The sequence below is a fragment of the Peromyscus maniculatus genome, chromosome X (genome assembly GCF_049852395.1).
Source record: "Peromyscus maniculatus bairdii isolate BWxNUB_F1_BW_parent chromosome X, HU_Pman_BW_mat_3.1, whole genome shotgun sequence".
Lineage (NCBI taxonomy): Eukaryota > Metazoa > Chordata > Mammalia > Rodentia > Cricetidae > Peromyscus > Peromyscus maniculatus.
Window position 1 is genome coordinate 135,754,892 of NC_134875.1, and position 14,539 is coordinate 135,769,430.

General features: G+C 40.8%; 1 protein-coding gene across 1 annotated transcript in view; it reads right to left on the reverse strand.

Moving 5' to 3' along the window:
* Dgkk (diacylglycerol kinase kappa) overlaps positions 1–14,539 on the reverse strand; it is a 128,147-nt gene that overhangs the window by 25,490 nt on the left and 88,118 nt on the right. The gene's annotated exons all lie outside the window — the stretch shown is intronic.

The window sequence follows — 14,539 nt, forward strand, 5'->3', positions numbered from 1 at the left end:
ACAGCATCAATATCTATCTTCCTCCTCCTCCTCCTGTCTCAATATATCCTGCCTTCTCTGTCCTGTCTCCACCTTCCCATCCTTCTTTCTTTGTTTTATATTCCTGTACGTATGATGAAATGTGCTCCTTTCCTACTTGAGCCCAGTTTTACCCCAATTCCCAAGTGATGTACTTGAGACAGGTCTACAGCATTTCTTAGTGATGGTTATAAATTACCAGAAAAAAAAGAGAATTTATTTGGTTAACATTTTCACATTGGGCCAATCAGCTCTAGTTCAAAGGCTACCTGATAAAATATAAATGTAATGACACAAGGAAATGTCTTTTTGTGATTGGTGCTTCTCAGATGAGAGTGTAGTGGATAAGCAAAGAATCTTTGCTCTCAAGAGTGCTGAGAAGAACAAATGACCAAATATTTTGGAGGTGAGTGTGTTGCTTGGGTTATAAGACAGTAGACATCAGGTCCAACCTTCTGCCTTCCCAGGAACTGACACGTAAGGTATCAGTCCCTGGGCTCTGAGCATTTGGCTCAAATTTCCATCATTCCCTTAACCTCTGGTCTAACAGGACCCTGAGCCCCCAGAACAAACTTCTATCATCCATTAGTTCCTGAGTCCCCAGAGAGCCCTGGCCACACTCCTGTGGATCCCCTAGCTCCTGGGCCTGAAATATAAGCACTCTCTGGAGTATCAGCCCCCAGCCCAAACTTCTAACTCAATGGACTAACTTCAGATGATCAAGTTTTAGTGCAGAAACAAAAAATAACATGACAGTCCAAGAAAACACATCTCCACAAAAAATGACTGATCCCACACTAATGGACCCGAATGAAAATGACTTTGGAGAATTTCCAGAGAAAGAATTTGAAAGAATGATTATAAGTATGTCCAAACAACTCAAAGAAAACAAGGATATTCTCTAAGAGAACAGGAGAAATAAATAACGAAGTCAATACAAGATATGGAAATAGAATTCAATAAAAACATAAAATTACTGAAGACAAGGCAAACTGAAATCATGCTGGAAATGAAAACAGTAAGCAGGGCTTCTGGGTAAGCTGATGGATGAGAAGCCATGCCGGAGCATGTGAGGCTTATCACAGTTAAGGAATTCAAAGGAATCTAAATATGTTATCATCCATCAGTCAGCCTCTTCTCCAGTCCTACAGTCTACTTGATCAACACCCCAGCAAACCTCAGATACCATTGGACCCACAGAATATTTCCACTAGTGACCTGGGCTTGTTCCTGCTATAACAACCAGTGCAGCCACCACCCCCATGTGGACATTTTACTCCATGTAAAATAGTCTAAAAGAAACCTAACAAGTTAGCCACAAAAGTGGTCTTGGTAGGCATGTCACAAAAGGGCTTCCCAGTGACTGCTGCCAGGGCCCCCATCAGTGCCCCAGCGGGAAAAGGTGAAGATGAGGGAGCTAGGCAAAGCTCTAAACAGTGCTGTAGGCACCACACAGCCACCAGCTGCTTCCGACTTTGGACGTGTGGATGCAGCGAGTGTGGCTAGATGGAGTTTGCCTTAGCTACCCACAGCCCACAGAACAGAGGCAAGAAAACTCTCCATACAAGAGGATCTGGGAGCCCAGAAGGGAAGAATTGGACTGGTAAAAATCAGCACAGCCTCTGACCAGGACCAGGACCAGGGAGAAAAAGGAGTGGCCTGACAAAGAGAACCTCCATCCACCTCTCCTCCCTCGCTACAGCTTTCTTATTTACAATGTAAAGCAGGGCATTGTAGCAGGCCAACACTGTCCCCTACTGTTCATGCCTTTTGCTGCTTTGCACTGTCTTTTTCTCTCTCTCTTTCCTTTCTTTCTTCCTCTTTCCCCATATCCACTCCTTAGTATTACATCTCCTAAAGCCCAGAGGCTGACATGGTTTATGACATTGGTATACCCGTCTTTACCTCCTCTTTGTAGGCTACCATTAATCAAAACTCCCACATAGTCACGTCTTTTTTCTTTGCCTCAAGTATTCCCACTCCTATGAATACCCCCTTCCTTCCTCTCCTTCCAGTGTGACAACCTAACACGCATCACTAGACTCAGTGTGATTGTCTCCTCTCCTCCTTTCCTTCTCTACTCTGCTCACACTCACATATCAGCATACACAGTAGCATCGGGGTTCCTTTAGGCCCTAAAGTAATCAGTACTTAGTAAGTGTCTGTTTTTAGTCACTGTCGACTCTGTTACAGAGTGATTTATCTACTGGGACAGTGACTGCTGCTTCAGACAGTAGTCAACCCTCAGACTGGGGCTAGAGCCTGGTGTCTGGAACACTAGTCTAACCGGTATAACAGCTACAGTCTCGTTTCTCCTGAGCATTACAAACATACCCACTGGAAGAAGAGAGGCAACCAGAAGTAAAACAACAACAAATCTAACCAACAATGTAACCCCCAAAAGGCTGATCCTAGTGCAAAAATCCAAGTAACGTGAAAACCCCAGACAGCTTATCTGCTCCAAAAATTACCACCCCATACTAATGACCCCTACTGGAAATGACTTGGACAAAATTCCAGGTGCAGAATTCAAAATAACAATCATACATATGTAAAAATATCTCAAAGAGGACTCCACTACTTTCAAAGGGAACACAGAGAGCTGAATAAAACAAGGCAGTCAATACAGGATATGAAGACAGAATTTAATAAAGAGACGTACCTAAGAAAACTCAAATGAAAGTAATGATGGAAATGGAAAACACACTAGATCAAATTAAATCTTCAGTGAGAACCCTCCCCAATAGGATGAATCATGCAGAAGATAGACATGTATGAAGAGAGAATAGAGCATTCAATTTCATCTTGTGCGTCACAACCCCTTTGGGGGTCAAATGACCTTTCACAGAGGTTGCCTAAGACCACAGGGAAACACAGTTATTTACATTATGATTCACAACAGTGGCAAAATGACAGTTATGAAGTAGCAATGAAATAATTTTATGGTTGGGGTCAACGCAACCTGAGGAACTGGATTAAAGGGTCGCAGCGCTAGGAAGGGTGAGAACCTCCGGCGTAAAGGAATTGGATCATTCACTCCGAGTCAATGATACATTTAAAACAATGTATGAACAGAGCATTCATGACCTCTGGGACTCCACGAAAAGGCGAAACCTATGTTTTCTTATCAAGCAAGAAGGAAAAGAATTTCATACAAAAGGCATAAAAATAATTTTAGTAAGACCACAGAAGAAAATTTCCCAAATTGAGAGGGATAGACACTCATTCAGGTATAAGACATACACAAAGCACCAAACAGGACCAGAAAAGAAACATTTCTATAGCTGAAATACTAAATGGACAGAACAAAAAAAAGTATATTGAAAGCTGAAAATGAGAAATGCCAAGTCACAAAGGTAGGCCTGTCAGGATAACTGCTGACTTTCCAAGTTAACTCATGTATAGAATCATTTCATCTGCAAGTAGGGAGACGTTGATCCTTTATGGCTTTCACTTGTCTTATTGCTCTAGCTAAGACTTCAGTATTATGTTCATAGAGAGGGGAGAGTGGACAACCTTATGTCTTTCTTGATTTTAGTGGAAATGCTTCGAGTTTTTCTTCAGCTAGAATGATGTTGGCTATGGGATTCCTTTATACTGCTTTTATCATGTAAAGATATGTTCTTTATGTCCTTGTTTTCTCCAGGACTTTTTTTGTTAGTTTGTTTTTTGAGACAGGGTTTCTCTGTATAATAGCCCTGGCTGTCCTGGAACTCAATTTGTAGACCAGGCTGGCCTCTAACCCACAAATATTCACCTGCCTCTGCCTCCTGTGTGCTGGAATTAAAGGTGCATGCCAGCATGTTTGGCTCACACTTGATTTTTGATATAAGGATATCAAAAATACACATGGAAAAAAAGACAGCCTCTTCAATAAACTATGTTGGGAAAACTGGATATATAGATGTAGAAGAATGAAACTTGATCCTTCTCTCTCATGCTGCACAAAAATCAGTTGCAAATGGGGCAAAATATTGATGTTGGACCCCAAACTCTGAAACTTCTAGAAAAAAGAGTAGGGATACACTTAAGGCTATAAGTTGGGATAAGGACTTTCTGAATAGTACTCCCAGTAACTCAGGAAATCAGACCAACAATCAAAAGTATAAGTTCATGAATCGAAAGAGTTTCTGTACTGCAAAGGGGACTTATCAACTGAAGAGGCCGTCTACAGAATGGAAAAAAGACCTTTGCCAGCTATACATTTGACGGTGGGAGAAGTGTCTAGAATATACAATCTTTTTAAAAAGCCTAGATACCAAGATAACAACACAATTAAAAAGTGGGCTATGGACATAAGAAAGTTTTCTCAGAAAAAGATTTAAGTGTTTGCCGCCATTAGCCATCAGGGAAATGCAAAATAAAACCATTTTGTGATGTCCTTTGACCTAAGTCACATTAAAACAAAAGACAACAAATGCTTTTTAAAAAAATGAAGGAATTGGAAACCCCCATGCACTGTTAATGGGAGTTCCAGTTGGTACAGCTACTATGGAAATCAGTGTAGCAGTTCCTCAAAGAACTAAAAATAGATGAACAAAATGACCTAGTTATACAACTTCTGGGTGTATACCCTAAGGACTCTATTTTCTACTACAGAGACACTTGCATATCTAGTGTGCTCAATACAGTAGCGAGTACATTAGTTACTTTTCTGTTACTGTGATGAAATACCATGACCGAAAGCAACAATAAAGAATTTATTTTGGATTAAAGTTTGAGAGAGCTAGATGTCCATAACGGTCGGGAAACCATGATAGCAGGAGCAGGGAGCTGAAAGAACACATCTCAGTCACGCACAAGAAGCAGAGAAGGTGAGCAGGAAATAGGGCAATACTATAAACACTCAAAGCCTGCCCACAGTGACGTACTTCATCCAGTAATACTGTTCCTTCTAAATGTTCCTTAACATCCCCAGAAACACCAGTTGGGACCAAGTGTTTAAATGCATGACTCTATGGGGGAACATTTCTTATTCAAATCACAATGGCTAAGAAATGGAATTAACCTAGGTGTCCAATCGATGAATGGATAATGACAATTTGGCACGTTAGGCACAATGGAATTTCATTTAGCAAGAAAGGAAGTACATTGAGTGAGGTAACAAAGACCCAGAGAATCAAATATTTCATATTTGGATCTTAACATAAAAGCTTTAGATTTGTGTGTTTGATGTGGAATACTTGTGGAAGCAAAAAACATAGAAAGGGAACATTAGTGGGGAATGGGAAGAAAGATCTCAGGGAGGAAATTTCTTTAATCTGTTTTTATCATAGAAATCATATGATATATCCACTTAGTTTTCATTTGGCTTATTAATTTTATAAATATAATTATTTGAGAATTTCATAAAATGTATTTTGATCATATTCATCCCGCCCCCCCCCACTCCTTGCTCTAACTTCCCCCAGATCTACCCCCTCCACTTTTAAACGTCATGACCTCTGAGTCTGTATAACATGTACTGCTGAGTATATATAATGGATGTAGGGTTAGCCACTGGAACATGGTCACCTACCAGGGACCACAATATTCAAGAAACCTGAATCATCCTCCTGCAGAAGCTAATGACTGTCAATAGCAGTACCTGTACATTTTTTGGAGGTGGGGGGGGGGTTAACTGGGAACCATGACCAACAACTAGAGAGGAATTATCTCAGACTCACACCTGACAAAAGGCTTTTATTTTAGCTGCCTATGGCTTCTGGGAGAAGTATTATCCCCTATGTATGTAACTGTAATTAGATTCATATAGATTCTCCCCTGTTGTAGAATATTATTTTAAGGTGTGTTACTTTTGTTTATGCTCTAGAACATTTGTTTAATGATACAAAGATGTGTTACATTGTTTGATTGCATAAAATTCACCTGCAGTCAGGAGGCTGAGTCAGCAACTAGCTGACAGGAAGTAGTAGGGAGGAGCCATGTGGAGAAGGGTTTTTAAGTGGGGGTTAGGAGAAGGATGGGGGCTTTTGGGGAGACTCTAGCAAGGAGAGGGAGTGAGCGACTTGCTATTCAGCCTCTCTGAGGAGCAGAATTCCACCTCAACCTTTGAATCTTGAGTTCTTTGGAAGGACAGAAATTTAGATAAGTTCTCTTTGTAGCTTTGAAAGAGTTGGTGCCTGAGGGAACAGAATCTGGGGGGATTCTGGGCATTGCAGCTGGAGTTGCAGTCATGGCTTAAAAGGCAGTAATAGTTAAAAATAGGACAACACTCCTCACCTAAATCTTCCTACCTCTTATTCTCTCTGTCCCTTTCATATCACTTTCATAACACCTAAACTTCAAATTATGAATTAAAGAATGAGAATACTATACTAACACATAAAATATATTTTCATAAAATTATAGAAGAAAAATTTCCAGAATTCAAAAAATGCATATGCAGGTACAAATAGACAGGACAGAAAAGAAACTCTCCATGACATTTTATAGCTAGAACATTAAAACCAGAATAAGGCTATTGAAAGGGCACCTGCAAGAGAGAAAGGTCAAGTCACTCATAAAGGCAGGGTCATCAGAATAGCACCTGATTACTTGACATTTAAAGCCAGAAGGGCCTAGCAACATGTATTCCAAATTCAGAAAGATCAAAACTGTCAACCCTCACTACTATAACCAACAAAACGATCTATTAAAATTGAGGGAGAAATGAAAAGCTTCCATGATAAAAACAGACTAAAGAAATTTCCAGTAACCAAGCCAGCTTAACAGAGGATATTGGAAGGAATAATTTAGTGTAAAGAAAGAATAAACATACTCAAGAGTTCATAGGGAATAAACAAATGAAGTCTAAGAAAATATCACAAAATCAACAAAAGGTAGTAGTTAATATATATTTCAATAATATTCTGCATATTAATTTTCTCAATTACCCAGTAAAAAGACAGCAGATTAACTGATTGGATTAAAAAATAGTATCCTTCTCTTTATGCATCCAAGAAACATACCTTACCATCAACAACAGATACCACTTTAGGGTAAGAGAATGGAAAAGTTATTCCAAGCAAATTGAACTAGGAAACAAATAGGCCTAGCCATTCTAATATCTGAAAAAATAGATTTCAAACCAAAAGTAGTCAAAAGAGATAAGGAGGGTCACTTTAGACTCATCAAAGGAACAATAAACCAATAAGATATCACAGTTCTAAACATACGCACCAAACACAGGTACACCAAGTTTCATAAAAGAAATACCATTAGATGTAAAACCACAACAGATTAATTACAACATGGTGATAGTGGGTGACTGCAATACCTCACCCTCACCAATTGCAGATTATCTGAACAAAACTAAATAGAGAAACATCGGAGCTAAATGACATCATAAATCAAGTGGACCTAAGGGATATCTACAGAACATTATGCCCAAACACTAAAGAATGCACACTGTTCTAGCAGTCCATAGGACTTATATGCTAAAATAGGTCACATATCAGGACACAAAGCCTCAAAAATATAGGGAAAACGAAATATCTTGTATTCTATCTTACCACAACTGAATAAAGCTATATATCAACAACAACAAAAACTACAGAAAGAACTCAAAGTAATGGAGACTAAATAACAGAACATTGAATGATAACTGAGTCGAAAATGAAATCACAGCCACTCCCCAGGTAAGACTGCCCCACCCCCACCCCACCAGTGCCTGCCTAACATAAGCCCAACTGCCTCTTCTCTCCTTGTCAACATGTCCTGCCCACACCTCTAGCCGAAGCCACCTCTTCCACCAGAGGCCAGTCCAGCTTCCTGAACCCCAGGTAAGACTGCTCCCCACCCTGCCTATGCCTGCCCAATGTAACCCCAACTGCCCCTCCTGAAGGGACACCAGCCCACTTGAGCATGTGGCTCTGGCTGGCCTTGCCCTTCTCCCCCATTCCCTCTGCCTTGCTAAAAACCATTAGACTACATTCCTAAAGCTGGCCACCAAGGTCTAATCCCTTATTTGGCCACTTCCTCCTCCTGAGGCTGAGTAGCAAAGTCCAGCAATCAAAAGTCCCCTTTGGCTCATCTAATTAACAAGCCCAATTAAAATTAAACACCTCATCCTAACAGGGGTTTCCCCTTTACCTTTATAAACTGCTATTTCCCTATGTGCCAAGTCTGTCTCCTGTCTATCCAGAGGTAGTCCTTTGTCCCTCTGGGACAAACACCCCTGCCCCCTTTCCTCTGTTCCATTCCCTTTGTCCCTCATCCTCTATCTCTTTACCAATGCATCCTAGCCCATTGTAACATAGACTTCCCCTTTTTCTCTTCTTAAGAATGACACCTGCAAGGTCATTTGCTGCTGTTTGCTGCCTGAGTCAGAAAGCAGCTACTAACTTTTCTTCCCAGCTTGATAAAGGATCTCTCTGTGAAAACAGGTATTTGGGTGTGGTTTGTGCCTAATCCAGGGTCCAGAAGGGAGCCCCTGCTGTGAGGGAGTCCCCTTCACCTCCTTCTCCTCATCACCATAACCAGGCCTACACCTCTGGCTGAAGCTTTCCACCCCATCAGAGGCCAGGCCAGCTCCCTGAAAACCAGGTAAGCCACCCCCTCATTGTCCCACCCATGCCTTCCCAACTGCCCCTCCTCTCCTTGTCCTGCCCCACACCTATGGTGGAAGCCTCCTCTTCCCCCTTGCCGAGGCAAGACCAGCATCCTTAACCCCAGGTAATACTGTGCCCCCCAACCCTCACCATGCTCTCCCAGCATAGTTCCAACTGGTTTCTCATCTCATCACCATATCCCAGCTCATACCTCTGGCAGAAACATTCCACCCCATCACAGACCAGGCCAGAATCCAGATCCCCAGAGGCCAAACCAGCATCCTGAACCCCAGAAAACAGGTCAACTCCCTGAAAACCAGGCAGAAGCTTCCTACTCCACCAGAAGCCAGGCCAGCATCTGAACCCCAGAGGATCCCCATCCAGATAGGAGGCCACGTACATACATAGCCAGAACTTCAGCCCCAAGCTTGGGCAGCAAACCCCTGCCAGACCAGAGGCTACCCAGGCCATCAGAAGTCCAACCCCCAACACAGATAGAGAACCTCTACCCAACCACAGGCCATGGGATCCAGAAGACTAGAGAGGAAACAGAAACTAAGGAAGAAAATATCCATCCAGCAAAGCCACATTCAGATTTTGGTACCTGGATCTATAATCATTCCAAACCCAGATGCCTAAATCCAAGTGTAACAATACAACAGCTAGAGCAATATGTCACCACCAGAGCAAGCCATCCCACTACAGCAAGGCCTGAAAATTCCAACACAGCCAAAAGCACAAGAAAACTACCTTAAAACCAATTTTATGATGATGACAGAGGTTCTTAAAGAAGAGATGAAAATACCACTTAAAGAAATAGAAAAGACAATCAAAAATTGGAAGAAATCAATAAATCTCTTAAACAATGTCAACAAAACCAAGAAAAAAAACACAAACAGTTGACAGAGATAAGTAATACTTTCAGGACCTGAAAATGGAAATAGAAGCAATAAAGAAAACACAAACTGGAATTCTGGAGATGGAAAATCTAGGTAAGTGAATAGGAACTACAGATGCAAGCATCACCAACAGAATACAAGAGATGGAAAAGAGAATCTCAGGCATTGAAGACACAATAGAAGAAATAGATACATCGGTCAAAGAAAATGTTAAATCTAAAATATTCCTAACACAAAACATCCAAGAAATCTGGGACACTATGAAAAGATCAAGCTTAAGAATAATAGGAACAGAAGAAGAAGATTCCCAGCTCCAAGTCCCAGAAAATATATCGAAAATCATAGAAGAAAATTTTCCTAACCTAAAGAAGGACATGCCTATAAAGGTAAAAGAAGCTTACAGAACACCAAATAGATTGAACCAGAAAAGAAAGACTCCTCAGCACATAATAATCAAAATATTAAACACAGAGAAAAAAGAAAGAATATTAAAAGCTGTGAGAGAAAAAGGCCAAATAACATATAAAGGCAGACCTATTAGAATTACACCTGACTTCTCAATGGAGACTCTAGAGGCCAAAAGGGTCTGAATAGATTTCCTGCAGTGTGGGGCGTTTACCCACCACCCCCACAGCTTCCCAGAGTTTTCTTGAGTGCGAGCAGCAGGAAATATTAGATAGAAGGATTTATAGCCGAGAATCTCGTGGAGATAAACAGATAGAAAATAAAGGATAGCCTCGAGAGGGCCTGGAACCTATTCCAACGGGCCCGGACTGTCTCTGGTCCAGGGTTTTTATAGAGAAGCCAAGGGGTGGAGCAAAAGACCTCCTCCCCCAGCACAGCCAAGTGCAGGCCATCTCAGACACCTGCACTCAGGCCCGTGGTCCTGATCATCCTCTATTCGGACCTGCTGGGTAAAGCCACGAGGAACCCCAGAACGGGCTCCCACACTGCAGACTCTTCAGAGACCATAGATGCCAGCCCAGACTACTATACCCAGGAAAACTTTCAATCACCATAGATAAAGAAAACAAGATATTTCATGACAAAGTCAAATTTAAATAATATCTGTCCACAAATCCAGCCCTACATAAGGTACTAGAAGGAAAACTCCAACCCAAGGAGGTTAACTACATCCACAAAAACACAGGTGATTAATAATCTCACACCAGCATAACCTAAAGAAAACACACACACACACACACACACACACACACACACACACACACTACCACCATCAACAACTACAAGAAAATAACAGGAATTAACAGTCATTGGTCCCTGATCTCTCAATATCAATGGATTCAATTCCCCAATAATATGACATGGACTCACAGAATGGACATGAAAAAAGGATCCATCCTGCTGCATACAAGAAACACACCTCAATATCAAAGATAGACATTACCTCAGAGTAAAGGTTTGGAAAAAGATTTTCCAAGCAAATGGCTCCAAGAAGCCTGCTGGTGTAGCTATTCTAATATCTAACAAAATAGACATTAACCAAGATTAATCAAAAGAGATAGGGAAGGACACTTCATACTCATCAAAGGAAAAATCCACCAAGATAACATCTCAACATCTGTGCTCCAAACAAACGGGTACCCACTTTTGTAAAGGAAACACTACTAAAGCTTAAATCACACAGTGACCCTCACACACTGATAGTGGGAGACTTCAACACACGACTCTCACCAATGGACAGGTTATCCAGACAAGAACTGAACAAAGAAATACTGGCGCTAACAGATGTTATGACTAAAATGGACCTATCAGATATCTACAGAACATTTCACCCAAACACAAAAGAATGTACTTTCTTCTCAACACCTCATTAAACCTTCTCCAAAATTGACTATATATATCACCCAGTCACAAAGCAAGTCTCAACAGATACAAGAAAATTGAAATAACCTCCAGCACCCTGTCAGACCACCATGGATTAAAGCTAGATTTCTACAACATAAACTGCAGAAAGCCTGCGAACTCATGCAAACTGAACAACTCCCTACTGAATTACCACTGGATCAAGAAAGAAATAAAGAAATTAAAGACTTCCTAGAATTCAATGAAAACCAATGCACAACATACCCAACTTAGGGACACAATAAAAGTGGTGCTAAGAGGAAAGTTCATAGCACTAAGTGCCTGCATAAAGAATTTGGAGAAATCTCATATTAGCAACTTAACAGCACACCTGAAAGCTCTAGAACAATAAGAAGCAAACTCATCCAGGAGGAATAGACAACAGGAAATAATCAAACTGAGAGCTGAAATCAATAAAATAGAAACAAAGAAAACAATACAAAGACTCAATGAAACAAAGAGTTAGTTATTTGAGAAAATAAACAAGATAGACAAGTCCTTATTCCAAACTAACTAAAAGGCAGACAGAGAATATCCAAATTAAGAAAATAAGAAAGGAAAAGGGGGACATAACAACAGACACCGAGGAAATCCAAAGAATCATTGCATCATGCTTCAAAAACCTGTACTCCACGAAATTGGAAAATCTAAAAGAAATGGGCAAATTACTTGATAGTTACCACTTACCAAAATTAAATCAAAATCAGACAAACAATTTAAACAGACCTATAATCCCTAAGAAAATAGAAGTAATCATCAAAAGTCTCCCAATCCAAAAAAGTCCAGGGCCAGACACCAATAACACAGGCACTAAGATTGACAATTAATAAATGGGACCTCATGAAATTGAAAAGTTTCTGTAAGGCAAAGGACATGGTCCACAGAACAAATGGCAGCCTACAGAATGGAAAAAGATCTTCACCAACCCTACATCCAGAGGGATGATTTCCAAAATATATAAAGAACTCAAGAAATTAGTTATCAACAAACCAAATAACCCAATTAAAAATGGGGTACATATCTAAACAGAATTCTCAACAAAAGAATCTCAAATGGTCAAAAAACACTTAAGGAGATGTTCAACATCCTCAGCTATCAGTGAAATGCAAATCAAAATGACACTGAGATTCTATCTTACCCCTGTCAGAACGACTAAGATCAAAAACAGAAATGACAGCTCATGCTGGAGAGGATGTAGAGTAAGGGGAACACTCCTCCATTGCTAGTGGGAGTCAAACTTGTACAGCCACTTTGGAAAACAATATGGCAATTTCTCAGAAAATTGGGAATTCAGCTACCTCAAAACCCAGCTATACCACTCTTGGGCATATACTCAAAGAATGCTCAATCATACAACAAGGACACTTGCTCAACTATGTTCATAGCAGTGTTATGTGTAATAGCCAGAACCTGGAAACAACCTAGATGTCCCTCAACTGAAGAATGGATAAAGAAAATGTGGTACATTTACACAATGGAGTATTACTCAGCTGTTAAAAACCATGACATCATGAAATTTGCAGACAAATGGAGGGAACTAGAAGAAAAACGTCCTGAGTGAAGTAACCCAGACCCAGAAAGATGAACACTTACTCAGTCATAAATGGATATTAGTATAAATTAAGGGATAACCATACCACCTAAAAATCCACAGACTCAGAGAGGCTAGGTAACAATGAGGGCCCAAGTGGGGACACATGAATCTTCCTGGGAAGGGGAAATAGAAGAGATCTCATGGGTGAACTGGGGGATGGTGGGGATGGGAACATGAGAGATCAGGTGGGGTGGGGAGGTGGGAAGAGTACTGAAAGAGACAACTAGAAAGGGGGTGCATTTTAGGGTCAGGTAGAAACCTGATGCAAGGGAAACTCTCAGGAATCTACAAGGATGACCCCAGCTAAGACTCCTAGCAATAAGTGGTATGTAGCTGGAACTGGCCATCTCCTTTAACCCAGAAAGACTACCAGTGCAGGAATTAGGACACCAACCTAGTCACAAAACCTCAGCCACATAACCTTTGACAGGAAAGAAACAGTCTTTCCTGCCTATGGCATATATGCTGGGGTAAGAGTGGCATAGAGATTGTGGGAGTGGCCAACCAATCATTGGTCCAGCCTGAGACCCATGCCACAAGAGTGAACCCACCCCTGACACTGCCTGGAGCACCAGGACCCAGAGGCTGTATGACCCTGACAGCTAGGATAGAACCAAACATGACTGAAGAACAAATGTCACAATAATGATGCCTAATGATATTCTGCTATACTCAAAGATTGGTGCCTAGCCTAATAGTCATCAGAGAGGCTTCATCCAGAAATTGATAGAAACAGATGCAGACCCACAGCCTAACACTAGGGAATTCTGCTGAAGAGAGGGAAGAAGGATTGTAGGTACCAGAGGGTACAAGGACATCACAAGAAAACCCATAGAATCAACTAATCTGCTCATAGGAGCTCACAGAGACTGAACCAACAACCAGGGATCCTGGATGGGACTGATCTAGGCCCTCTGCATATATGTTACAGTTGTGTACCTTGGTCTTCTTGTGGGACTCCTAACAGTGGGAGCAGGAGCTGTCTCTGACTCTTTTGCTGTTTTTTTTTTTTTTTGGTGGGGGGAACCTATTCCTCATACTGAGTTGCCTTGTCCAACCTTAATACAGGAGAGGTGTTTAGTCCTGCCACAACTTGACATGCCATGCTTGATTGGCATTTATGGAAGGCCTGCCCTTTTCTGAACATAAATGGAGGAGGAGTAGATGGAGGGTGCAGAGGGGAGGTGATGGGAGAGACGGGAAGGAGAGAAAGGAGGGGAAACTTTGATTGGGATGTAAAATAAATAAATAAATTTTAAAAATAGGAATGAAATCAATTAGAAAAACTTTTAAATTTTATAATTAAATAAAAATAGAAATAGAAGATACAAAAATAAATATGAAAATGGTTAAATATGGGGAATACAGGGTTAAAGGACTTAAATGGAACAGGGTTGAAAGATGGGACAGAGGAAGAGGGTAGTGAGTAGGTTAAAGAAAACTAACGATGTATGACAAACTATGGAAACCCACTTGTTAAGATAATTTAAAACTACAATTTTCAAGAAGAAACAGTTAGAATGGAATTACACTACATGGATGAACAATGTCTTTCCCAAAAGACATGGCTCATTATTTAAAATCTCATTGCAAGGCATGAGATACCTTCCTATGAGTTATTGGTCAGGGAG